Source organism: Panulirus ornatus, chromosome 3 (assembly GCF_036320965.1).
Source record: "Panulirus ornatus isolate Po-2019 chromosome 3, ASM3632096v1, whole genome shotgun sequence".
Classification (NCBI taxonomy): Eukaryota; Metazoa; Arthropoda; class Malacostraca; order Decapoda; family Palinuridae; genus Panulirus; species Panulirus ornatus.
This window is the reverse complement of record NC_092226.1, coordinates 18,581,064-18,608,364: the sequence shown is the minus strand read 5'-3', so window position 1 is coordinate 18,608,364 and position 27,301 is coordinate 18,581,064.

The following is a 27,301-nucleotide window of genomic DNA, read 5'->3' as shown; positions in this document are numbered from 1 at the left end:
TTTTCAACTTCCTCAGATTCTAATAAAAATCAGTGTATAGATGTAATTTTATATGGTATTTAAGTATTTGGAGTCAAAAGACTGTAATTCATAATATTAACCGTTTAATTAGCACCCGGACTAATTATGATAAAATGTAAATGCTAATTACTCGAGTAGTTATATTAATTTTTAGATTTTGATTAGACATTAGTATTTAGCATACATAAAAGTATCTATGCGGAAAATTTCAAGGAAATCTATTTTTTCAAAAAAATCAAGAAAAATCCATTGCATTTATTTTGCTCAGATTTTCAACTTCCTCAGATTCTAATAAATATCAGTGTATAGATGTAATTTTATATGGTATTTAAGTATTTGCAGTCAAAAGTCTGTAATTCATAATACTGACCGTTTAATTAGATCCTAGACTAATTATGATAAAATGTAAATTCTAATTACTCGACTGATTATAGGATTTTTTTTATTTTGACCATAGATTCGTTTTCAGCATTCATAAAAGTATCTATGCTGAAAGTTTTAAGAAAATTTATTTTTTCAAAAAAATCAAGAAAAATCCAAGGCTATAAGGCATTTTTTTTAGGTCAGAGTTTCAACTTCCTCAGATTTTAATAAAAATCAGTGTATGGATGTGTTTTTATATGGTATTTAAGTATTTGGAATCAAAAGACTGTAATTCATAATATTAACCGTTTAATTAGCACCTGGACTAATTATGATAAAATGTAAATGCTAATTACTCTAGTTATATTAATTTTTAGATTTTGATCGGGCATTAGTATTCAGCATACATAAAAGTATCTATGCGGAAAATTTCACGAAAATCTATTTTTTCAAAACATCAAGATAAATCCAAGGCTATTGCATTTTTTTTGCTCAGATTTCAACTTCCTCAGGTTCTAATAAAAATCAGTGTATAGATGTAATTTTATATGGTATTTAAGTATTTGGAGTCAAAAGTCTGTAATTCATAATACTGACCGTTTAATTAGATCCTAGACTAATTATGATAAAATGTAAATGCTAATTAATCGACTGATTATAGGATTTTTTTATTTTGGCCACAGATTCGTTTTCAGCATACATAAAAGTATCTATCCTGAAAATTTTGAGATAATTTATTTTCTCAAAAAAATCAAGAAAAATCCAAGGGTATAGCCTTGCATTTTTTTTGCTATAACTTTCAACTTCCTCAGATTTTAATAAAAATCAGTGTATAGATGTAATTTTATATGATATTTAAGTATTTGGAGTCAAAAGACTGTAATTCATATTATTAACCGTTTAATTAGCACCTCGACTAATTATGATAAAATGTAAATGCTAATTACTCGAGAAATTATACTAATTTTTAGATTTTGACCAGAGATTCGCACTCAGCCTACACAAAATTATTTATGCTGAATATTTCAAGAAAATCTATTTTTTCAAAAAAATAAAGAAAAATCCTAGGCTATAGCCTTGCATTTTTTTTGCTCAAAGTTTCAACTTCCTCAGATTTTAATAAAAATCAGTGTATAGATGTAATTTTATATGATATTTAAGTATTTGGAGTCAAAAGACTGTAATTCATATTATTAAGCGTTTAATTAGCACCTGGACTAATTATGATAAAATGTAAATGCTAATTACTCGAGTAGTTATATTAATTTTTAGATTTTGATCAGACATTAGTATTCAGCATACATAAAAGTATCTATGCGGAAAATTTCAAGAAAATCTATTTTTTCAAAACATGATAAATCCAAGGCTATTGCATTTTTTTTGCTCAGATTTCAACTTCCTTAGGTTCTAATAAAAATCAGTGTATAGATGTAATTTTATATGGTATTGAAGTATTTGGAGTCAAAAGTCTGTAATTCATAATACTGACCGTTTAATTAGATCCTAGACTAATTATGATAAAATGTAAATGCTAATTACTCGACTGATTATAGGATTTTTTTATTTTGGTCACAGATTCGTTTTCAGCATACATAAAAGTATCTATCCTGAAAATTTTGAGATAATTTATTTTCTCAAAAAAAATCAAGAAAAATCCAAGGCTATAGCCTTGCATTTTTTTTGCTGAAACTTTCAACTTCCTCAGATTTTAATAAAAATCAGTGTATAGATGTAATTTTATATGATATTTAAGTATTTGGAGTCAAAAGACTGTAATTCATATTATTAACCGTTTAATTAGCACCTTGACTAATTATGATAAAATGTAAATGCTAATTACTCGAGAAATTATACTAATCTTTAGATTTTGACTACAGATTCACATTCAGCCTACACAAAATTATTTATGCTGAAAATTTCAAGAAAATCTATTTTTTCAAAAAATCAAGAAAAATCCAAGGCTCTAGCCTGGCATTTTTTTTTTTTTCTTTGCTCAGATTTTCAACTTCCTCAGATTCTAATAAAAATCAGTTTATTGATGTTATTTTATATAGTATTTAAGTATTTGGAGTCAAAAGACTGTAATTCATTACATTAACCCTTTAATTACCACATGCACTTATTATGATAAAATATAAATGCTAATTACTCGAGTAATTAAACTAATTTTTAGATTTTGACCAAAGATTCGCACTCAGCACACATAAGAGTAGTTATGCTGAAAATTTAAAGAAAATTTATTTTTCAAGAAAATCAAAAAATATCCAAGACTCTAGCCTTGCATTTTCTTTTGCTCATATTTTAATAAAAATCAGAGTATAGGTATGATTTTATATGGTTTTTAAGTATTTGGAGTCAAAAGTCTGTAATTCATAATACTGACCGTTTAATTAGATCCTGGACTAATTATAAAATGTAAATGCTAATTGCTCGACTGATTATAGGATTTTTTTTATTTTGACCACAGATTCGTATTCGGCATACATAAAATTATCTATGCTGAAAATGTCAAGAAAATTTATTTTTTCAAAAAAATCAAGAAAAATCCATTTTTTTTGCTCAGATTTTCAACTTCCTCATATTCTAATAAAAATCAGTGTATAAACGTTATTTTATTTGGTATTTAGGTATTTGGAGTCAAAAGTCTGTAATTTATAATATTAACCGTTTAATTAGCACCTGGACTAATTATAAAATGTAAATGCTAATGAATCGAGAAATTATACTAATGTTTAGATTTTGACCAGATATTCGCACTCAGCATACATAAGATTATTTATACTGATAATTTGAAGAAAATCTATTTTTTCAAAAAAATAAAGAAAAATCCAAGGCTATAACCTTGCATTTTTTTTGCTCAGATTTTCAACTTCCTCAGATTCTAATCAAAATCAGTGTATAGATATAATTTTATATGGTATTTAAGTATTTGGAGTCAAAAGTCTGTAATTCATAATACTGATCGTTTAATTAGATCCTAGACTAATTATGATAAAATGTAAATGCTAATTACTCGACTGATTATAGGATTTTTTTGATTTTGACCACATATTCGTTTTCAGCATTCATAAAAGTATCTATGCTGAAAATTTTAAGAAAATTTATTTTTTTCAAAAAATCAAGAAAAATCCAAGGCTATAGCCTTGCATTTTTTTTTTTGCTCACATTTTCAACTTCCTCAGATTTTAATAAAAATCAGTGTATAGATGTAATTTTATATGGTATTTAAGTATTTGGAGTCAAAAGTATGTAATTCATAATACTGACCGTTTAATTAGATCCTGGACTAATTATAAAATGTAAATGCTAATTGCTCGACTGATTATAAGATTTTTTTTTTGACCACAGATTCGTATTCGGGATACATAAAATTATCTATGCTGAAGATTTCAAGAAATTTTTTTTAAAATATCAAGAAAAATCCAAGGATATATATATATATATATATATATATATATATATATATATATATATATATGTATATGTATATATATATATAGCCTTGCATTTTTTTGCTCAGATTTTCAACTTCCTCAGATTCTAATAAAATTCAATGTATAAACGTTATTTTATATGGTATTTAAGTATTTGGAGTCAAAAGACTGTAATTTATAATATTAACCGTTTAATTAGCACCTGGACTAATTATGATAAAATGTAAATGCTAATTAATCGAGTAATTACACTAATGTTTAGATTTTGACGAGAGATTCGCACTCAGCATACATAAAAGTATTTATGCTGAAAATTTCAAGAAAATCTATTTTTTCAAAAAAATAAAGAAAAATCCAAGGCATTTTTTGCATTTTTTGGCTCAGACTTTCAACTTCCTCAGATTCTAATAAAAATCAGTGTATAGATATAATTTTAAATGGTATTTAAGTATTTGGAGTCAAAAGTCTGTAATTCATAATACTGACCGGTTAATTAGATCCTAGACTAATTATGATAAAATGTAAATGCTAATTACTCGAGTGATTATAGGATTTTTTTTATTTTAATTAGACATTAGTATTCAGCATACATAAAAGTATCTATGCGGAAAATTTCAAGAAAATCTATTTTTTCAAAAAATCAAGAAAAATCCATTGCATTTATTTTGCTCAGATTTTCAACTTCCTCAGATGTTAATAAATATCAGTGTATAGATGTAATTTTATATGGTATTTAAGTATTTGGAGTCAAAAGTCTGTAATTCATAATACTGACCGTTTAATTAGATCCTAGACTAATTATGATAAAATGTAAATGCTAATTACTCGACTGATTATAGGATTTTTTTGATTTTGACCACATATTCGTTTTCAGCATTCATAAAAGTATCTATGCTGAAAATCTTAAGAAAATTTATTTTTTCAAAAAATCAAGAAAAATCCAAGGCTATAGCCTTGCATTTTTTTTTGCTCACATTTTCAACTTCCTCAGATTTTAATGAAAATCAGTGTATAGATGTAATTTTATATGGTATTTAAGTATTTGGAGTCAAAAGTATGTAATTCATAATACTGACCGTTTAATTAGATCCTGGACTAATTATAAAATGTAAATGCTAATTGCTCGACTGATTATAGGATTTTTTTTTTGACCACAGATTCGTATTCGGGATACATAAAATTATATATGCTGAAGATTTCAAGAAATTTTTTTTAAAATATCAAGAAAAATCCAAGGCTATATATATATATATATATATATATATATATATATATATATATATATATATATAGCCTTGCATTTTTTTGCTCAGATTTTCAACTTCCTCATATTCTAATAAAATTCAGTGTATAAACGTTATTTTATATGGTATTTAAGTATTTGTAGTCAAAAGACTGTAATTTATAATATTAACCGTTTAATTAGCACCTGGACTAATTATGATAAAATGTAAATGCTAATTAATCGAGTAATTACACTAATGTTTAGATTTTGACGAGAGATTCGCACTCAGCATACATAAAAGTATTTATGCTGAAAATTTCAAGAAAAACTATTTTTTCAAAAAAATAAAGAAAAATCCAAGGCTATAGCCTTGCATTTTTTGGCTCAGACTTTCAACTTCCTCAGATTCTAATAAAAATCAGTGTATAGATATAATTTTAAATGGTATTTAAGTATTTGGAGTCAAAAGTCTGTAATTCATAATACTGACCGGTTAATTAGATCATAGACTAATTATGATAAAATGTAAATGCTAATTACTCGAGTGATTATAGGATTTTTTTTTATTTTAACCACAGATTCGTTTTCAGCATACACAAAAGTATCTCTGCTGAAAATTTTAAGAAAATTTGTTTTCTTAAAAAAATCAAAAAAAGTCCAAGGCATTTTTTTTTGCTAAGATTTTCATCTTCCTCAGATTCTAATAAAAATCTGTGTATAGATGTAATTTTATATGGTTTTTAAGTATTTGGAGTCAAAAGACTGTAAATTATAATATTAACCGTTTAATTAGCACCTAGACTAATTATGATAAAATGTAAATGCTAATTACTCGAGTAGTTATATTAATTTTTAGATTTTGATTAGACATTAGTATTCAGCATACATAAAAGTATCTATGCGGCAAATTTCAAGAAAATCTATTTTTTCAAAAAATCAAGAAAAATCCATTGCATTTATTTTGCTCAGATTTTCAACTTCCTCAGATTTTAATAGATATCAGTGTATAGATGTAATTTTATATGGTATTTAAGTATTTGCAGCCAAAAGTCTGTAATTCATAATACTGACCGTTTAATTAGATCCTAGACTAATTATGATAAAATGTAAATGCTAATTACTCGACTGATTATTGGATTTTTTTTATTTTGACCACAGATTCGTCTTCAGCATTCATAAAAGTATCTATGCTGAAAATTTTAAGAAAATTTATTTTCAAAAAAATAAAAAAAATCCAAGGCATTTTTTTTCCTCAGATTTTCAACTTCCTCAGATTCTCATAAAAGTCAGTGTATAGATGTAATTTTATATGGTAATTAAGTATTTGGGGTCAAAAGACTGTAATTCATAATATTAACCGTTTAATGAGCACCTGGACTAATTATGATAAAATGTAAATGCTAATTACTCGAGAAGTTATATTAATTTTTAGATTTTGATCAGGCATTAGTATTCAGCATACATAAAAGTATCTATGAGGAAATTTTCAAGAAAATCTATTTTTTCAAAACATCAAGATAAATCCAAGGCTATTGCATTTTTTTTGCTCAGATTTCAACTTCCTCAGGTTCTAATAAAAATCAGTGTATAGATGTAATTTTATATTGTATTTAAGTATTTGGAGTCAAAAGTCTGTAATTCATAATACTGACCGTTTAATTAGATCCTAGACTAATTATGATAAAATGTAAATGCTAATTACTCGGCTGATTATAGGATTTTTTTTATTTTGACCACAGATTCGTTTTCAGCATACATAAAAGTATCTATGCTGAAAATTTTGAGATAATTTATTTTCTCAAAAAAATCAAGAAAAATCCAAGGCTATAGCCTTGCATTTTTTTTGCTCAAATTTTTAACTTCCTCAGATTTTAATAAAAATCAGTGTATAGATGTAATTTTATGTGATATTTAAGTATTTGGAGTCAAAAGACTGTAATTCATATTATTAACCGTTTAATTAGCACCTGGACTAATTATGATAAAATGTAAATGGTAATTACTCGAGAAATTATACTAATTTTTAGATTTTGACCAGAGATTCGCACTCAGCCTACACAAAATTATTTATGCTGAAAATTTCAAGAAAATCTATTTTTTCAAAAAATCAAGAAAAATACAAGGCTCTAGCCTGGCTTTTTTTTTTTTTTTTTTTGCTCAGATTTTCAACTTCCTCAGATTCTAATAAAAATCAGTTTATTGATGTTATTTTATATAGTATTTAAGTATTTGGAGTCAAAAGACTGTAATTCATTATATTAACCGTTTAATTACCACATGCACTTATTATGATAAAATATAAATGCTAATTACTCGAGTAATTATACTGATTTTTAGATTTTGACCAAAGATTCGCACTCAGCATACATAAAAGTATTTATGCTGAAAATTTAAAGAAAATTTATTTTTCAAGAAAATCAAAAAATATCCAAGACTCTAGCCTTCCATCTTTTTTTTTGCTCATATTTTAATAAAAATCAGAGTATAGATATGATATTATATGGTATTTAAGTATTTGGAGTGAAAAGTCTATAATTCATAATAATGACGGTTTAATTAGATCCTGGACTAATTATGATAAAATGTAAATGCTAATTGCTCGACTGATTATAGGATTTTTTTTATTTTGACCACAGATTCGTATTCGGCATACATAAAATTATCTATGCTGAAAATGTCAAGAAAATTTATTTTTTCAAAAAATTCAAGAAAAATCCAAGGCTATAGCCTAGCATTTTTTTTTTGCTCAGATTTTCAACTTCCTCAGATTCTAATAAAAATCAGTGTATAAACGTTATTTTATTTTATTTATTATTCTAATAAAAATCAGTGTAAAAACGTTATTTTATTTGGTTTTTAGGTATTTGGAGTCGAAAGTCTGTAATTTATAATATTAACCGTTTAATTAGCACCTGGACTAATTATGATAAAATGTAAATGCTAATGAATCGAATAATTATACTAATGTTTAGATTTTGACCAGAGATTCGCACTCAGCATACATAAGCTTATTTATGCTGATAATTTCAAGAAAATCTATTTTTTTTTAAAAAATAAAGAAAAATCCAAGGCTATAGCCTTGCATTTTTTTTCCTCAGATTTTCAACTTCCTCAGATTCTAATCAAAATCAGTGTATAGATATAATTTTATATGGTATTTAAGTATTTGGAGTCAAAAGTCTGTAATTCATAATACTGACCGTTTAATTAGATCCTAGACTAATTATGATAAAATGTAAATGCTAAATATTCGACTGATTATAGGATTTTTTTCTTTTGACCACAGATTCGTTTTCAGCATACATAAAAGTATCTCTGCTGAAAATTTTAAGAAAATTTGTTTTCTCAAAAAAATCAAGAAAAATCCAAGACTTGCATTTTTTTGCTCAGATTTTCAACTTCCTCAGATTCTAATAAGAATCAGTGTATAGATGTAATTTTATATGGTATTTAAGTATTTGGAGTCAAAAGACTGTAATTCATAATATTAACCGTTTAATTAGCACCTGGACTAATTATGATAAAATGTAAATGCTAATTACTCGAGTAGTTATATTAATTTTTAGATTTTGATTAGACATTAGTATTCAGCATACATAAAAGTATCTATGCGGAAAATTTCAAGAAAAACTATTTTTTCAAAAAATCAAGAAAAATCCATTGCATTTATTTTGCTTAGATTTTCAACTTCCTCAGATTTTAATAAATATCAGTGTATAGATGTAATTTTATATGGTATTTAAGTATTTGGAGTCAAAAGTCTGTAATTCATAATACTGACCGTTTAATTAGATCCTAGACTAATTATGATAAAATGTAAATGCTAATTACTCGACTGATTATAGGATTTTTTTGATTTTGACCATAGATTCGTTTTCAGCATTCATAAAAGTATCTATGCTGATAATTTTAAGAAAACTTATTTTTTTCAAAAAAATCAAGAAAAATCCTAGGCTATAGCCTTGCATTTTTTTAGGTCAGATTTTCAACTTCCTCAAATTTTAGTAAAAATCAGTGTATAGATGTAATTTTATATGGTATTTAAGTATTTGGAGTCAAAAGACTGTAATTCATATTATTAACCGTTTAATTAGCACCTGAACTAATTATGATAAAATGTAAATGCTAATTACCCGAGTAATTATACTAATTTTTAGATTTTGACTAGAGATTCGCACTCAGCCTACAGAAAATTATTTATGCTGAAAATTTCAAGAAAATCTATTTTTTTCAAAAAATCAAGAAAAATCCAAGGCTATATAGCCTGGCATTTTTTTTTTTTGCTCAAATTTTCAACTTCCTCAGATTCTAATAAAAATCAGTGTATAGATGTTATTTTATATAGTATTTAAGTATTTCCAGTCAAAAGACTGTAATTCATTATATTAACTGTTTAATTACCACCTGCACTAATTATAAGATATGAATGCTAATTACTCAATTAATTATACTAATTTTTAGATTTTGACCAAAGTTTCGCACTCAGCATACATAAAAGTATTTATGCAGAAAATTTCAAGAAAATCTATCTTTCAAGAAAAGAAAAATCCAGGGCTCTAGCCTTGCATTTTTTTTTTTCTCAGATTTTCAACTTCCTCAGATTTTAATAAAAATCAGTGTATAGATGTAATTTTATATGGTATTTAAGTATTTGGAGTCAAAAGTCTGTAATTCATAATACTGGCCGTTTGATTAGATCCTGGGCTAATTATGATAAAATGTAAATGCTAATTACTCGACTGATTATAGGATTTTTTTTCATTTTGACCACAGATTCGTATTCGACATACATAAAATTATCTATGTTGAAAATTACAAGAAAATTTATTTTTTGCTCAGATTTTCAACTTCCTCAGATTCTAATAAAAATCAGTGTATAGATGTAATTTTATATGGTATTTAAGTATTTGGAGTCAAAAGACTGTAATTCATAATATTAACCGTTTAATTAGCACCTGGACTATTTATGATAAAATGTAAATGCTAATTACTCGAGTAGTTATATTAATTTTTAGATTTTGATCAGACATTAGTATTCAGCATACAGAAAAGTATCTATGCGGAAAATTTCAAGAAAATCTATTTTTTCAAAAAATCAAGATAAATCCAAGGCTATATACTATAGCCTTGCATTTTTTTTGCTCAGATTTCAGCTTCCTCAGATTTTAAGAAAAATCAGTGTATAGATGTAATTTTATATGGTATTTAAGTATTTGGAGTCAAAAGTCTGTAATTCATAATACTGACCGTTTAATTAGATCCTAGACTAATTATGATAAAATGGTAATGCTAATTACTCGACTGATTATAGGATTTTTTTTATTTTGACCACAGATTCGTTATCAGCATACATAAAAGTATCTATGCTGAAAATTTTAAGATAATTTATTTTCTCAAAAAAATCAAGAGAAATCCAGGCTATAGCCTAGCATTTTTTTTGCTCAAACTTTCAACTTCCTCAGATTTTAATAAAAATCAGTGTATAGATGTAATTTTATATGGTATTTAAGTATTTGGAGTCAAAAGACTGTAATTCATATTATTAACCGTTTAATTAGCACCTGGACTAATTATGATAAAATGTAAATGCTAATTACTCGAGAAATCATACTAATTTTTAGATTTTGACCAGATTCGCACTCAGCCTACACAAAATTATTTATGCTGAAAATTTCAAGAAAATCTATTTTTTCAAAAAATCAAGAAAAATCCAAGTCCTGGCATTTTTTTTTTGTTTTTTGCTCAGATTTTCAACTTCCTCAGATTCTAATAAAAATCAGTGTATTGATGTTATTTTATATAGTATTTAAGTATTTGGAGTCAAAAGACTGTAATTCATTATATTAACCGTTTAATTACCACATGCCCTTATTATGATAAAATATAAATGCTAATTACTCGAGTAATTATACTAATTTCTAGATTTTGACCAAAGATTCGCACTCAGCATACATAAAAGTATTTATGTTGAAAATTTAAAGAAAATTTATTTTTCAAGAAAATCAAAAAATAACCAAGGCTCTAGCCTTGCATTTTTTTTTTTTTTTTTGCTCATATTTTAATAAAAATCAGAGTATAGATATGATTTTATATGGTATTTAAGTATTTGGAGTCAAAAGTCTGTAATTCATAATGCTGACCCTTTAATTAGATCCTGGACTGATTATGATAAAATGTAAATGCTAATTGCTCGACTGATTATAGGATTTTTTATATTTTGACCACAGATTCGTATTCGGCATACATAAAATTATCTATGCTGAAAATTTCAAGAAAATTTATTTTTTCAAAAAAATCAAGATTTTCAACTTCCTCAGATTCTAATAGAAATCAGTGTATTAACGTTATTTTATTTGGTATTTAAGTATTTGGAATCAAAAGTCTGTAATTTATAATATTAACCGTTTAATTAGCTCCTGGACTAATTATGCTAAAATGTAAATGCTAATGAATCGAGTTATTATACTAATGTTTGGATTTTGACCAGAGATTCGCACTAAGCATACATAAGATTATTTATGCTGATAATTTCAAGAAAATCTATTTTTTTCAAAAAATAAAGAAAAATCCAAGGCTATAGCCTTGCATTTTTTTTGCTCAGATTTTCAACTTCCTCAGATTCTAATCAAAATTAGTGTATAGATATAATTTTATATGGTATTTAAGTATTTGGAGTCAAAAGTCTGTAATTCATAATACTGACCGTTTAATTAGATCCTAGACTAATTATGATAAAATGTAAATACTAATTACTCGACTGATTATAGGATTTTTTTTTTATTTTGACCACAGATTCGTTTTCAGCATTCATAAAAGTATCTATGCTTAAAATTTTAAGAAAATTCATTTTTCAAAAACATCAAGAAAAATCCAAGGCTATGGCTTTGCATTATTTTTTAGCTCAGATTTTCAACTTCCTCAGATTTTAATAAAAAATCAGTGTATAGATGTAATTCTATATGGTATTTAAGTATTTGGAGTTAAAGACTGTAATTCATATTATTAAGCGTTTAATTAGCACCTGGACTAATTATGATAAAATGTAAATGCTAATTACTCGAGTAATTATACTAATAATTAGATTTTGACCAGAGATTCACACTCAGCCTACAGAAAATTATGCTATAAATTTCAAGAAAATCTATTTTTCAAAAAATCAAGAAAAATGTATTTTTTTTGCTCAGATTTTCAACTTCCTCAGATTCTAATAAAGATCAGTGTATAGATGTTATTTTATATAGTATTTAAGTATTTCGAGTCAAAAGACTGTAATTCATTATATTACCCGTTTAATTACCACCTGCACTAATTATGATAAAATATGAATGCTAATTACTCGATTAATTATACTAATTTTTAGATTTTGACCAAAGTTTCGCACTCAGCATACATAAAAGTATTTATGCTGAAAATTTCAAAAAAATCTATTTTTCAAGAGAAGAAAAAGCCAGGGCTCTAGCCTTGCATTTTTTTTGCTCAGATTTTCAACTTCCTCAGGTTTTAATAAAAATCAGTGTATAGATGTAATTTTATTTGGTATTTAAGTATTTGGAGTGAAAAGTCTGTAATTCATAATACTGAACGTTTAATTAGATCCTGGACTAATTATGATAAAATGTAAATGCTAATTCCTCGACTGATTATATGATTTTTTTTATTTTGACCACAGATTCGTATTCGACATACATAAAATTATCTATGCTGAAAATTACAAGAAAATTTATTTTTCAAAAAAATCAAGAAAAATCCAAGGCTATAGCCTTGCATTTTTTTTTTTTTTTTTAATATTTTCAACTTCCTCAGATTCTAATAAAAGTCAGTGTATAGATGTAATTTTATATGGTATTTAAGTATTTGGAGTCAAAAGACTGTAATTCATAATATTAACCGTTTAAGTAGCACCTGGACTAATTATGATAAAATGTAAATGCTAATTACTCGAGTAGTTATATTAATTTTTAGATTTTGATCAGACATTAGTCTTCAGCATACATAAAAGTATGCGGAAAATTCCAAGAAAATCTATTTTTTCAAAAAATCAAGAAAGATCCAAGGCTATATATAGCCTTGCATTTTTTTTTTTGCTCAAATTTCAACTTCCTCAGATTCTAATAAAAATCAGTGTATAGATGTAATTTTATATGGTATTTAAGTATTTGGAGTCAAAAGTCTGTAATTCATAATACTGACCGTTTAATTAGATCCTAGACTAATTATGATAAAATGTATATGTTAATTACTCGACTGATTATAGGATATTTTTGTTTTGACCACAGATTCGTTTTCATCATACATAAAAGTATCTATGCTTAAAATTTTAAGAATTTATTTTCTCAAAAAAATCAAGAAAAATCCCAGGCTCTAGCCTGGCATTTTTTTTTTTTTTTTTTGCTCAGGTTTTCAACTTCCTCAGATTCAAAAAAATCAGTGTATAGATGTAATTTTATATGTTATTTAAGTATTTGGAGTTAAAAGACTGTAATTCATTATATTAACCGTTTAATTACCACATGCACTTATGATAAAATATGAATGCTAATTACTAGAGTAATTATACTAATTTTTAGATTTTGACCTAAGATTCGCACTCAGCATACATAAAAGTATTTATGCTGAAAATTTCAAGAAAATCTATTTTTCAAAAAAATCAAGAAAAATCCAAGGCTCTAGCCTTGCATTTTTTTTTTTTGCTCAGATTTTAATAAAAATTTGAGTATAGATATGATTTTATATGGTATTTAAGTATTTGGAGTCAAAAGTCTGTAATTCATAATACTGACTGGACTAATTATGATAAAATGTAAATGCTAATTACTCGACTGATTATAGGATTTTTTTTATTTTGACCACAGATTCGTATTCGTCATACATAAAATTATCTATGCTGACAATTTCAAGAAAATTTATCTTTCAAAAAATGAAAAAAAAATCCAAGGCTATAGCCTGGCATTTTTTTTGCTCATATTTTCAACTTCCTCAGATTCTGATAAAAATCAGTGTATAGATGTAATTTTATATGGTATTTAAGTATTTGGAGTCAAAAGTCTGTAATTCATGATACTGACCGTTTAATTAGATCCTACACTAATTATGATAAAATGTAAATGCTAATTACTCGACTGATTATAGGATTTTTTTGATTTTGACCACAGATTCGTTTTCAGCATTCATAAAAGTATCTATGCTGAAAATTTTAAGAAAATTTATTTTTTCAAAAAAATCAAGAAAAATCCAAGGCTATAGCCTGGCATTTTTTGTGCTCAGATTTTCAACTTCCTCAGATTTTAATAAAAATCAGTGTATAGATGTAATTTTATATGGTATTTAAGTATTTGGAGTCAAAAGACTGTAATTCATATTATTAACGATTTAGTTAGTACCTGGACTAATTGTGATAAAATGTAAATGCTAATTACTCGAGCAATTATACTAGTTTTTAGATTTTGACCAGAGATTCGCACTCAGCCTAAAGAAAATTATTTATGCTGAAAATTTCAAGAAAATCTATTTTTCAAAAAATCAAGAAAAATCCAAGGCTATAGCCTGGCATTTTTTTTTTTTTTATTTTTTTGCTCAGATTTTCAACTTCCTCAGATTCTAATAAAAATCAGTGTATAGATGTTATTTTATATAGTATTTAAGTATTTCGAGTCAAAAGACTGTAATTCATTATATTAACCGTTTTATTACCACCTGCACTAATTATGATAAAATATAAATTATGATAAAATATAAAATATAAGTCACTCGATTAATTATACTAATTTCTAGATTTTGACCAAAGATTCGCACTCAGCATACATAAAAGTATTTATGCTGAAAATATCAAGAAGATCTATTTTTTCAAGTGGAGTCAAAAGATTGTAATTCATAATATTAACCGTTTAATTAGCACCTGGACTAATTATGATGAAATGTAAATGCTAATTACTCGAGTAGTTATACTAATTTTTAGATTTCCCCCAGACATTAGTATTCAACATATATAAAAGTGTTTATGCTGAAAAAATTCAAGAAAATGAATTTCTTCAAAAAAAAAAATCAAGAAAAATCCAAGGCTATAGCCTTGCATTTTTTTTTTTTTGCTCAGATTTTTAACTTTTTCAGATTTTAATAAAAATCAGTGTATAGATGTTATTTTATATGGTATTTAAGTATTTGGAGTCAAAAGTCTGTAATTCATAATACTGACCGTTTAATTAGATCCTAGACTAATTATGATAAAATGTAAATGCTAATTACTCGACTGATTATAGGATTTTTTTGATTTTGACCATAGATTCGTTTTCAGCATTCATAAAAGTATCTATGCTGATAATTTTAAGAAAACTTATTTTTTTCAAAAAAATCAAGAAAAATCCTAGGCTATAGCCTTGCATTTTTTTAGGTCAGATTTTCAACTTCCTCAAATTTTAGTAAAAATCAGTGTATAGATGTAATTTTATATGGTATTTAAGTATTTGGAGTCAAAAGACTGTAATTCATATTATTAACCGTTTAATTAGCACCTGAACTAATTATGATAAAATGTAAATGCTAATTACCCGAGTAATTATACTAATTTTTAGATTTTGACTAGAGATTCGCACTCAGCCTACAGAAAATTATTTATGCTGAAAATTTCAAGAAAATCTATTTTTTTCAAAAAATCAAGAAAAATCCAAGGCTATATAGCCTGGCATTTTTTTTTTTGCTCAAATTTTCAACTTCCTCAGATTCTAATAAAAATCAGTGTATAGATGTTATTTTATATAGTATTTAAGTATTTCCAGTCAAAAGACTGTAATTCATTATATTAACTGTTTAATTACCACCTGCACTAATTATAAGATATGAATGCTAATTACTCAATTAATTATACTAATTTTTAGATTTTGACCAAAGTTTCGCACTCAGCATACATAAAAGTATTTATGCAGAAAATTTCAAGAAAATCTATCTTTCAAGAAAAGAAAAATCCAGGGCTCTAGCCTTGCATTTTTTTTTTTCTCAGATTTTCAACTTCCTCAGATTTTAATAAAAATCAGTGTATAGATGTAATTTTATATGGTATTTAAGTATTTGGAGTCAAAAGTCTGTAATTCATAATACTGGCCGTTTGATTAGATCCTGGGCTAATTATGATAAAATGTAAATGCTAATTACTCGACTGATTATAGGATTTTTTTTCATTTTGACCACAGATTCGTATTCGACATACATAAAATTATCTATGTTGAAAATTACAAGAAAATTTATTTTTTGCTCAGATTTTCAACTTCCTCAGATTCTAATAAAAATCAGTGTATAGATGTAATTTTATATGGTATTTAAGTATTTGGAGTCAAAAGACTGTAATTCATAATATTAACCGTTTAATTAGCACCTGGACTATTTATGATAAAATGTAAATGCTAATTACTCGAGTAGTTATATTAATTTTTAGATTTTGATCAGACATTAGTATTCAGCATACAGAAAAGTATCTATGCGGAAAATTTCAAGAAAATCTATTTTTTCAAAAAATCAAGATAAATCCAAGGCTATATACTATAGCCTTGCATTTTTTTTGCTCAGATTTCAGCTTCCTCAGATTTTAAGAAAAATCAGTGTATAGATGTAATTTTATATGGTATTTAAGTATTTGGAGTCAAAAGTCTGTAATTCATAATACTGACCGTTTAATTAGATCCTAGACTAATTATGATAAAATGGTAATGCTAATTACTCGACTGATTATAGGATTTTTTTTATTTTGACCACAGATTCGTTATCAGCATACATAAAAGTATCTATGCTGAAAATTTTAAGATAATTTATTTTCTCAAAAAAATCAAGAGAAATCCAGGCTATAGCCTAGCATTTTTTTTGCTCAAACTTTCAACTTCCTCAGATTTTAATAAAAATCAGTGTATAGATGTAATTTTATATGGTATTTAAGTATTTGGAGTCAAAAGACTGTAATTCATATTATTAACCGTTTAATTAGCACCTGGACTAATTATGATAAAATGTAAATGCTAATTACTCGAGAAATCATACTAATTTTTAGATTTTGACCAGATTCGCACTCAGCCTACACAAAATTATTTATGCTGAAAATTTCAAGAAAATCTATTTTTTCAAAAAATCAAGAAAAATCCAAGTCCTGGCATTTTTTTTTTGTTTTTTGCTCAGATTTTCAACTTCCTCAGATTCTAATAAAAATCAGTGTATTGATGTTATTTTATATAGTATTTAAGTATTTGGAGTCAAAAGACTGTAATTCATTATATTAACCGTTTAATTACCACATGCCCTTATTATGATAAAATATAAATGCTAATTACTCGAGTAATTATACTAATTTCTAGATTTTGACCAAAGATTCGCACTCAGCATACATAAAAGTATTTATGTTGAAAATTTAAAGAAAATTTATTTTTCAAGAAAATCAAAAAATAACCAAGGCTCTAGCCTTGCATTTTTTTTTTTTTTTTTGCTCATATTTTAATAAAAATCAGAGTATAGATATGATTTTATATGGTATTTAAGTATTTGGAGTCAAAAGTCTGTAATTCATAATGCTGACCCTTTAATTAGATCCTGGACTGATTATGATAAAATGTAAATGCTAATTGCTCGACTGATTATAGGATTTTTTATATTTTGACCACAGATTCGTATTCGGCATACATAAAATTATCTATGCTGAAAATTTCAAGAAAATTTATTTTTTCAAAAAAATCAAGATTTTCAACTTCCTCAGATTCTAATAGAAATCAGTGTATTAACGTTATTTTATTTGGTATTTAAGTATTTGGAATCAAAAGTCTGTAATTTATAATATTAACCGTTTAATTAGCTCCTGGACTAATTATGCTAAAATGTAAATGCTAATGAATCGAGTTATTATACTAATGTTTGGATTTTGACCAGAGATTCGCACTAAGCATACATAAGATTATTTATGCTGATAATTTCAAGAAAATCTATTTTTTTCAAAAAATAAAGAAAAATCCCAGGCTATAGCCTTGCATTTTTTTTGCTCAGATTTTCAACTTCCTCAGATTCTAATCAAAATTAGTGTATAGATATAATTTTATATGGTATTTAAGTATTTGGAGTCAAAAGTCTGTAATTCATAATACTGACCGTTTAATTAGATCCTAGACTAATTATGATAAAATGTAAATACTAATTACTCGACTGATTATAGGATTTTTTTTTATTTTGACCACAGATTCGTTTTCAGCATTCATAAAAGTATCTATGCTTAAAATTTTAAGAAAATTCATTTTTCAAAAACATCAAGAAAAATCCAAGGCTATGGCTTTGCATTATTTTTTAGCTCAGATTTTCAACTTCCTCAGATTTTAATAAAAAATCAGTGTATAGATGTAATTCTATATGGTATTTAAGTATTTGGAGTTAAAGACTGTAATTCATATTATTAAGCGTTTAATTAGCACCTGGACTAATTATGATAAAATGTAAATGCTAATTACTCGAGTAATTATACTAATAATTAGATTTTGACCAGAGATTCACACTCAGCCTACAGAAAATTATTTATGCTATAAATTTCAAGAAAATCTATTTTTCAAAAAATCAAGAAAAATGTATTTTTTTTGCTCAGATTTTCAACTTCCTCAGATTCTAATAAAGATCAGTGTATAGATGTTATTTTATATAGTATTTAAGTATTTCGAGTCAAAAGACTGTAATTCATTATATTACCCGTTTAATTACCACCTGCACTAATTATAAAATATGAATGCTAATTACTCGATTAATTATACTAATTTTTAGATTTTGACCAAAGTTTCGCACTCAGCATACATAAAAGTATTTATGCTGAAAATTTCAAAAAAATCTATTTTTCAAGAGAAGAAAAAGCCAGGGCTCTAGCCTTGCATTTTTTTTGCTCAGATTTTCAACTTCCTCAGGTTTTAATAAAAATCAGTGTATAGATGTAATTTTATTTGGTATTTAAGTATTTGGAGTGAAAAGTCTGTAATTCATAATACTGAACGTTTAATTAGATCCTGGACTAATTATGATAAAATGTAAATGCTAATTCCTCGACTGATTATATGATTTTTTTTATTTTGACCACAGATTCGTATTCGACATACATAAAATTATCTATGCTGAAAATTACAAGAAAATTTATTTTTCAAAAAAATCAAGAAAAATCCAAGGCTATAGCCTTGCATTTTTTTTTTTTTTTTAATATTTTCAACTTCCTCAGATTCTAATAAAAGTCAGTGTATAGATGTAATTTTATATGGTATTTAAGTATTTGGAGTCAAAAGACTGTAATTCATAATATTAACCGTTTAAGTAGCACCTGGACTAATTATGATAAAATGTAAATGCTAATTACTCGAGTAGTTATATTAATTTTTAGATTTTGATCAGACATTAGTCTTCAGCATACATAAAAGTATGCGGAAAATTTCAAGAAAATCTATTTTTTCAAAAAATCAAGAAAGATCCAAGGCTATATATAGCCTTGCATTTTTTTTTTTTGCTCAAATTTCAACTTCCTCAGATTCTAATAAAAATCTGTGTATAGATGTAATTTTATATGGTATTTAAGTATTTGGAGTCAAAAGTCTGTAATTCATAATACTGACCGTTTAATTAGATCCTAGACTAATTATGATAAAATGTATATGTTAATTACTCGACTGATTATAGGATATTTTTGTTTTGACCACAGATTCGTTTTCATCATACATAAAAGTATCTATGCTTAAAATTTTAAGAATTTATTTTCAAAAAAATCAAGAAAAATCCCAGGCTCTAGCCTGGCATTTTTTTTTTTTTTTTTTGCTCAGGTTTTCAACTTCCTCAGATTCAAAAAAATCAGTGTATAGATGTAATTTTATATGTTATTTAAGTATTTGGAGTTAAAAGACTGTAATTCATTATATTAACCGTTTAATTACCACATGCACTTATGATAAAATATGAATGCTAATTACTAGAGTAATTATACTAATTTTTAGATTTTGACCTAAGATTCGCACTCAGCATACATAAAAGTATTTATGCTGAAAATTTCAAGAAAATCTATTTTTCAAAAAAATCAAGAAAAATCCAAGGCTCTAGCCTTGCATTTTTTTTTTTTGCTCAGATTTTAATAAAAATTTGAGTATAGATATGATTTTATATGGTATTTAAGTATTTGGAGTCAAAAGTCTGTAATTCATAATACTGACTGGACTAATTATGATAAAATGTAAATGCTAATTACTCGACTGATTATAGGATTTTTTTTATTTTGACCACAGATTCGTATTCGTCATACATAAAATTATCTATGCTGACAATTTCAAGAAAATTTATCTTTCAAAAAATGAAAAAAAAATCCAAGGCTATAGCCTGGCATTTTTTTTGCTCATATTTTCAACTTCCTCAGATTCTGATAAAAATCAGTGTATAGATGTAATTTTATATGGTATTTAAGTATTTGGAGTCAAAAGTCTGTAATTCATGATACTGACCGTTTAATTAGATCCTACACTAATTATGATAAAATGTAAATGCTAATTACTCGACTGATTATAGGATTTTTTTGATTTTGACCACAGATTCGTTTTCAGCATTCATAAAAGTATCTATGCTGAAAATTTTAAGAAAATTTATTTTTTCAAAAAAATCAAGAAAAATCCAAGGCTATAGCCTGGCATTTTTTGTGCTCAGATTTTCAACTTCCTCAGATTTTAATAAAAATCAGTGTATAGATGTAATTTTATATGGTATTTAAGTATTTGGAGTCAAAAGACTGTAATTCATATTATTAACGATTTAGTTAGTACCTGGACTAATTGTGATAAAATGTAAATGCTAATTACTCGAGCAATTATACTAGTTTTTAGATTTTGACCAGAGATTCGCACTCAGCCTAAAGAAAATTATTTATGCTGAAAATTTCAAGAAAATCTATTTTTCAAAAAATCAAGAAAAATCCAAGGCTATAGCCTGGCATTTTTTTTTTTTTTTATTTTTTTGCTCAGATTTTCAACTTCCTCAGATTCTAATAAAAATCAGTGTATAGATGTTATTTTATATAGTATTTAAGTATTTCGAGTCAAAAGACTGTAATTCATTATATTAACCGTTTTATTACCACCTGCAAAATATAAATTATGATAAAATATAAAATATAAGTCACTCGATTAATTATACTAATTTCTAGATTTTGACCAAAGATTCGCACTCAGCATACATAAAAGTATTTATGCTGAAAATATCAAGAAGATCTATTTTTTCAAGTGGAGTCAAAAGATTGTAATTCATAATATTAACCGTTTAATTAGCACCTGGACTAATTATGATAAAATGTAAATGGTAATTACTCGAGTAATTATACTAATTTTTAGATTTTGACCAGAGATTCGCACTCACAGTATACATAAAATTATCTATGCTGAAAATTTCAAGAAAATCTATTTTTTGAAAAAAATCAAGAAAAATCCAAGGCTATAATATAGACTTGCAATTTTTTTTGCTCAGATTTTTAACTTCCTCAGATTTTAATACAAATCAGTGTATAGATTTTTTTTATAGAGTATTTAAGTATATGGAGTCAAAAGACTGTAATTCATTATATTAACCGTTTAATTACCACCTGGACTCATTTTGATAAAATTCAAATTCTAATTACTCGACTAATTATACGTATTTTTAGATTATGAACCCAGATTCGTATTCAGCATACATAAATATATGTATGCTGATAATTTCAAGAAAATCTATTATTTCAAAAAAATCAAGAAAAATACAAGGCTATTATTATAATAATAGCCTTGCATTTTTTTTTCTTTTTGCTCAGATTTTCAATTTCCTCAGATTTTAATAAAAATCAGTCTATAGATGTTATTTTATATAGTATTTAAGTATTTGGAGTCAGAAGACTGTAATTCATAATATTAACCGTTTAATTAGCACCTGGACTAATTATGATGAAATGTAAATGCTAATTACTCGAGTAGTTATACTAATTTTTAGATTTCCCCCAGACATTAGTATTCAACATATATAAAAGTGTTTATGCTGAAAAAATTCAAGAAAATGAATTTCTTCAAAAAAAAAAATCAAGAAAAATCCAAGGCTATAGCCTTGCATTTTTTTTTTTTTTGCTCAGATTTTTAACTTTTTCAGATTTTAATAAAAATCAGTGTATAGATGTTATTTTATATGGTATTTAAGTATTTGGAGTCAAAAGACTGTAATTCATAATATTAACCGTGTAATTAGCACCTGGACTAATTATGATAAAATGTAAATGCTAATTTCTCGAGTAATTACACTAATTTTTAGATTTTGACCAGAGATTCGCACTCAGCATAAATAAAAGTATCTATGCCGAAAATTTCAAGAAAATCTATTCTCTCAAAAAAAATCAAGATAAATTCTAGCCTATATATATAGCCTTGCATTTTTTTTTGCTTAAATTTTCAACTTCCTCAGATTTTAATAAAACTCAGTGTACAGATGTAATTTTATATGGTGTTTAAGTATTTGGTGTCAAAAGACTGTAATTCATTATATTGACCATTTATGTAATTCATTATATTGACCATTTAATTAGCACCTGGACTAATTATGATAAAATCTAGATGTTAATTACTCGACTAATTTTACGAATTTTTAGATTTTGACCAGAGATTCGTATTCAGCATACATAAAAGTATGAACGCTTAAAATTTCAAGGAAATCCACTTTTTAAAAAAAATCAAGAGAAATCCAGCTATAGCCTTGCATTTTTTTTTGCTCAGATTTTCAACTTCCTCAGATTTTAATAAAAATCAGTGTATAGATGTTATTTTATATGGTATTTAAGTATTTGGAGTCAAAAGACTGTAATTCATTATATTTACCGTTTAATTACCACCTGGACTAATTATAATAAAATTTAGATGTTAATTACTCGAGAAATTATACGAATTTTTAGATTTTGACCACAGATTCGTATTCAACATACAAAAAAAATGTCTATGCTGAAAATTTCAAGAAAATCCATCTTCTCAATAAAATCAAGAAAAATCTCATGCCTTGCATTTTTTTTTTTTTTTTGCTCAGATTTTCACCTTCCTCAGATTTTAATGAAAATCTGTGTATAGATTTTTTATGGTATTTAAGTATTTGGAGTCAAAAGACTGTATTTCATAATATTAACCGTTTAATTAGCACCTGGACTAATGATAAAATGTAAATGCTAATTACTCGACTAATTATACGAATTTTTAGATTTTGACCAGAGATTAATATTCAGCATACATAAAAGTATCGATGATGAAAATTTCTAGAAAATCTATTTTTTCAAAAAATCAATAAAAATCCTTGCATTTTTTCCTTAGATTTTCAACTTCCTCAGTTTTTAATGAAAATCGGTGTATAGATGTTATTTTATGTGGTATTTACGTATTTGGAGTCAAAAGACTGTACTTCATTATATTAACCGTTTGATTGCCACCTGGACTAATTATGATAAAATCTAGATGCTTATCACTCGACTGATTATACGAATTTTAAGATTTTGACCACAGATTAGTATTCAGTATACATAAAATTGTCTATGCTGAAAATTTCAATAAATCCATTCAAAAAAAAAAAATAAAGAAAAATCCCAGGTTATTCTTTTTTGGTCAGATTTTCATTTTTCTCAGGTTTTGAGTAAAATCTGTGTATAGATTTTTTATGGTATTTAAGTATTTGGAGTCGAAAGACTGTAATTCATAATATTAACCGTTTAATTAGCACCTGGACTAATCATGACAAAATTTAAATGCTAATTACTCGACTAATTATAGGAATTTTTTTATTTTGACCACAGATTCGTATTCAGCATACATAAAACTATCTATGCTGAAAATTTCAAGAAAATCTATTTTTCAAAAAATCTAGAAATATCCAAGGCTATATATAGCCTGGCATTTTTCTTTTTTTTTTTTTTTCTTTTTGCTCAGATTTTCAACTTCCTCAGATTTTATTGAAAATCTGTGTATAGATGTTATTTTATATTGTATTTAAGTATTTAGAGTCAAAAGACTGCAATTCATAATATTAACCGTTTGATTAGCACCTGGCCTAATTATGATAAGATTTGAATTCTAATTACTAACTAAATGTACGTATTTTTAGATTTTGACCACAGATTCGTACTCAGCATACATAAACGTATATATGCTGAAAATATCAAGAAGATCTATTTTTTCAAAAAAATCAAGAAAATCCTAGGCTATATCCAGTGTATAGATGTTAATTTATATGGTATTTAAGTATTTGGAGTCAAAAGACTGTATTTCATTATATTAACCGTTTAATTAGCACTTGGACTAATTATGATAAAATTTCGATGCTTGTTACTCAACTGATTATACGAATTTTTAGATTTTGACCACAGACTCGTATTGAGCACAAATAAAAGTGTTTATGCTGAAAATTTCAGGTAAATCCATTTTTTCAATAAAATCAACAAAAACTCTAGGCTATAACGTTCAATTTTTGGGATTTTTATCAAATATATAGATTTCCTTTATATACTCATTATGAGAAGTATTTTTCAAGCTGAATACAAATCTTATGTTAAAATCAATTTTAGTCTTCTTAATGATACTCAATTAAGCTGTTAAGTGAAAATATTTTCAAAATACTTTTTCTTTGAATCGTATTAACTCTTTATGTATCGGTCACAGAATATTATTGTATATTTCCATGATTATATCAAGAATAAAAATAGTTGAATATTTCATCTTTCAATTTTGAAAGAAAAAAAAAATCAGCTAAAAAATATCGAGAAGTTACCTTCAGTTTTCAGCATTTTTGTCAGAAAAATAGATTTCCTTTCAAAACTTATGATAAGAATTTTTCATGCTGAATACAAATCTGGTGTTAAAATATCGTTCATTCGTCTTTATGACGTTGAATATAGCTGTTAAATGAAGTCAATTTCAAAATTATTTTTACTCCTTTGTGCCGTATTTAATGTATGTATATAGGATACTGAGAGCATTATATGTTTTCCATGGTTACATGAAGTATAGAAGTTTTTGAATATTTCATCTTTTAACTTTGAAACAAAAAGGAAATAGATTTCCTTCATAAAGTCATTATAAGAAAAACTTTCCATGCTGAATAGAAATCTGGTGTTATAATACCGTGTAGTCGTCTTTATGATATTCAATTAAGGTCTTAAATAAGTCGATTTCAAAATATTTTTTACTCCTTTCCATCGTATTTACTGGGTTTGTATGAATTACTACGGACATTTTGATATTTTTTCCATGATTATTTTAGGTATAGAAGTGTTTGAAAATTTTATCTTTCAATTTTTGAAACAAAATATTTTGGGTAAAAAAAATACCCTTAACTATTACCTACAATTTTTGGTATTTTTCTCAGAAAAATAGATTTCCTTTAAAAGCTCATTATGAGACTTATTTTCCATGCTGAATACAAAGCTAGTATTAAGATATGGTTTTGACGTATTTATGACACTCATTTAAGCTCTTAAATGAAGTCAATCTTAAAATGTTTTCTGCTCCTCTCCATCGTATATACTGGGTATGTATTGGTAACTAAGAGCATGATGATATATTTTCCATGAATATTTTCAGTAGAGAAGTGTTTCAATATCTTATCGTTCAATTTTGAAACAAAAAATTTTTTGAGCCCAAAAGTACCCCGAACTTTGGTTTTTTTTCTCAGATAAATAGCTTTCCTTTATGTACTTCTTGTAAGAAGTATTTTGCGTTGCGAGCATTCAGAGAAACTGCGCCCTAACTCAGACACAGCAGTGCTAAAAGGGAGTCGAGTGCAGATAGTGAAGAAAGAGACTCAGACCATCAGTTTGCGGTGTGGATACCGAGTTATTGATCCCGACTCCAATCTAGCGAGGAACCAACAAGTGTGTTGATAGCAACACCAGTTGTGTTGTAAGGACCCATCTGTTTACATAATTTGTAGGAGAGCCTGTCAATTGGTGATAATGTCCATGGGCGCAGATCCATATAGGACAGAAGTACACAAGAATCCCTTGTTTTTTTCTTCTTCTTTTAAGGCCTGGGAGCTTATAGTACCTTGCTTCACAGGATGTCGCACATTAGGAAACTTTTGTTATATGTTTATTGTAAGATAATAAATTTTGCTCTCGAAGTTTTCACTAGATACTTAGTTTTATTTTTCAATTTGTGTTACGCCGTGGATACATCGTACTTAAGGTCAATTCATTCAGATTAAGAAGTGTACCGCCTACTTTTTGATATCAGTTTGCGTCCATGATGGTGTGATCATGCGTATGGGCGTCATATTTCACTCAGCCAAGGAGCTTTGAGGGAGGGTGGGAATCGTAATGTCAGAGAGAGGTTTTTACGAGATTTTCAACGATTTCGTCACTTTATTCCACATGATTTTACCTTACGTAGAATTACCCCAGGACCAGATTCTATTAGAATCTTGGTGTTACACAGGACCTTATAACGGCTCCTGCAGCCCAAGAGTGTGCTACTTCCAGTAGTAATGAAATGTGGATTCCTCGTATATAAGAAATTCTTTGAAGAGGTTTTACTCCCGTTGATATGGCTTCGCCAAAGATGACTTACCAGGCGGAGTTCGGTTGCACCGTCCACACACACACACACACACACACACACACACACACACACACACACACATACAAACACACACACACACACACACACACACACACACACATATATATATATATATATATATATATATATATATATATATTATTTTCCAAAAGAAGGAACAGAGAACGAGGCCAGGTGAGGATATTCCCTCAGAGGCCCAGTCCTCTGTTCTTAATGCTACCTTGCTAACGCGGGAAATGGCGAATAGTATGAAAGAAAGATATATATATATATATATATATATATATATATATATATATATATATATATATATATATATATATATATATATATATGTGTGTGTGTGTGTGTGTGTGTGTGTGTATTAGTTTCTTTCCCATGTTGGTAAAATTTCCAAATACCCTTTTATTTTCACATTTACTTAATGCTTCTTTATCACCTGAATATGGATCAAGCGTAGCTTCTTTTAAAATGCAGTATGTAGATAGGTTTGATATACAACATTGTTATATAAATAGGATTAGTATACAGTAGTTTGAGGGGAAAATGTGCGACTGATTTTGACCTTCCATGAGCATGTTTCATAGCAGAGAATAATGTAAATCTTTATTGATTAAACAATTTTTCATATAGAATACTGTAAATATTAATTGACATACATGGATGAGGCT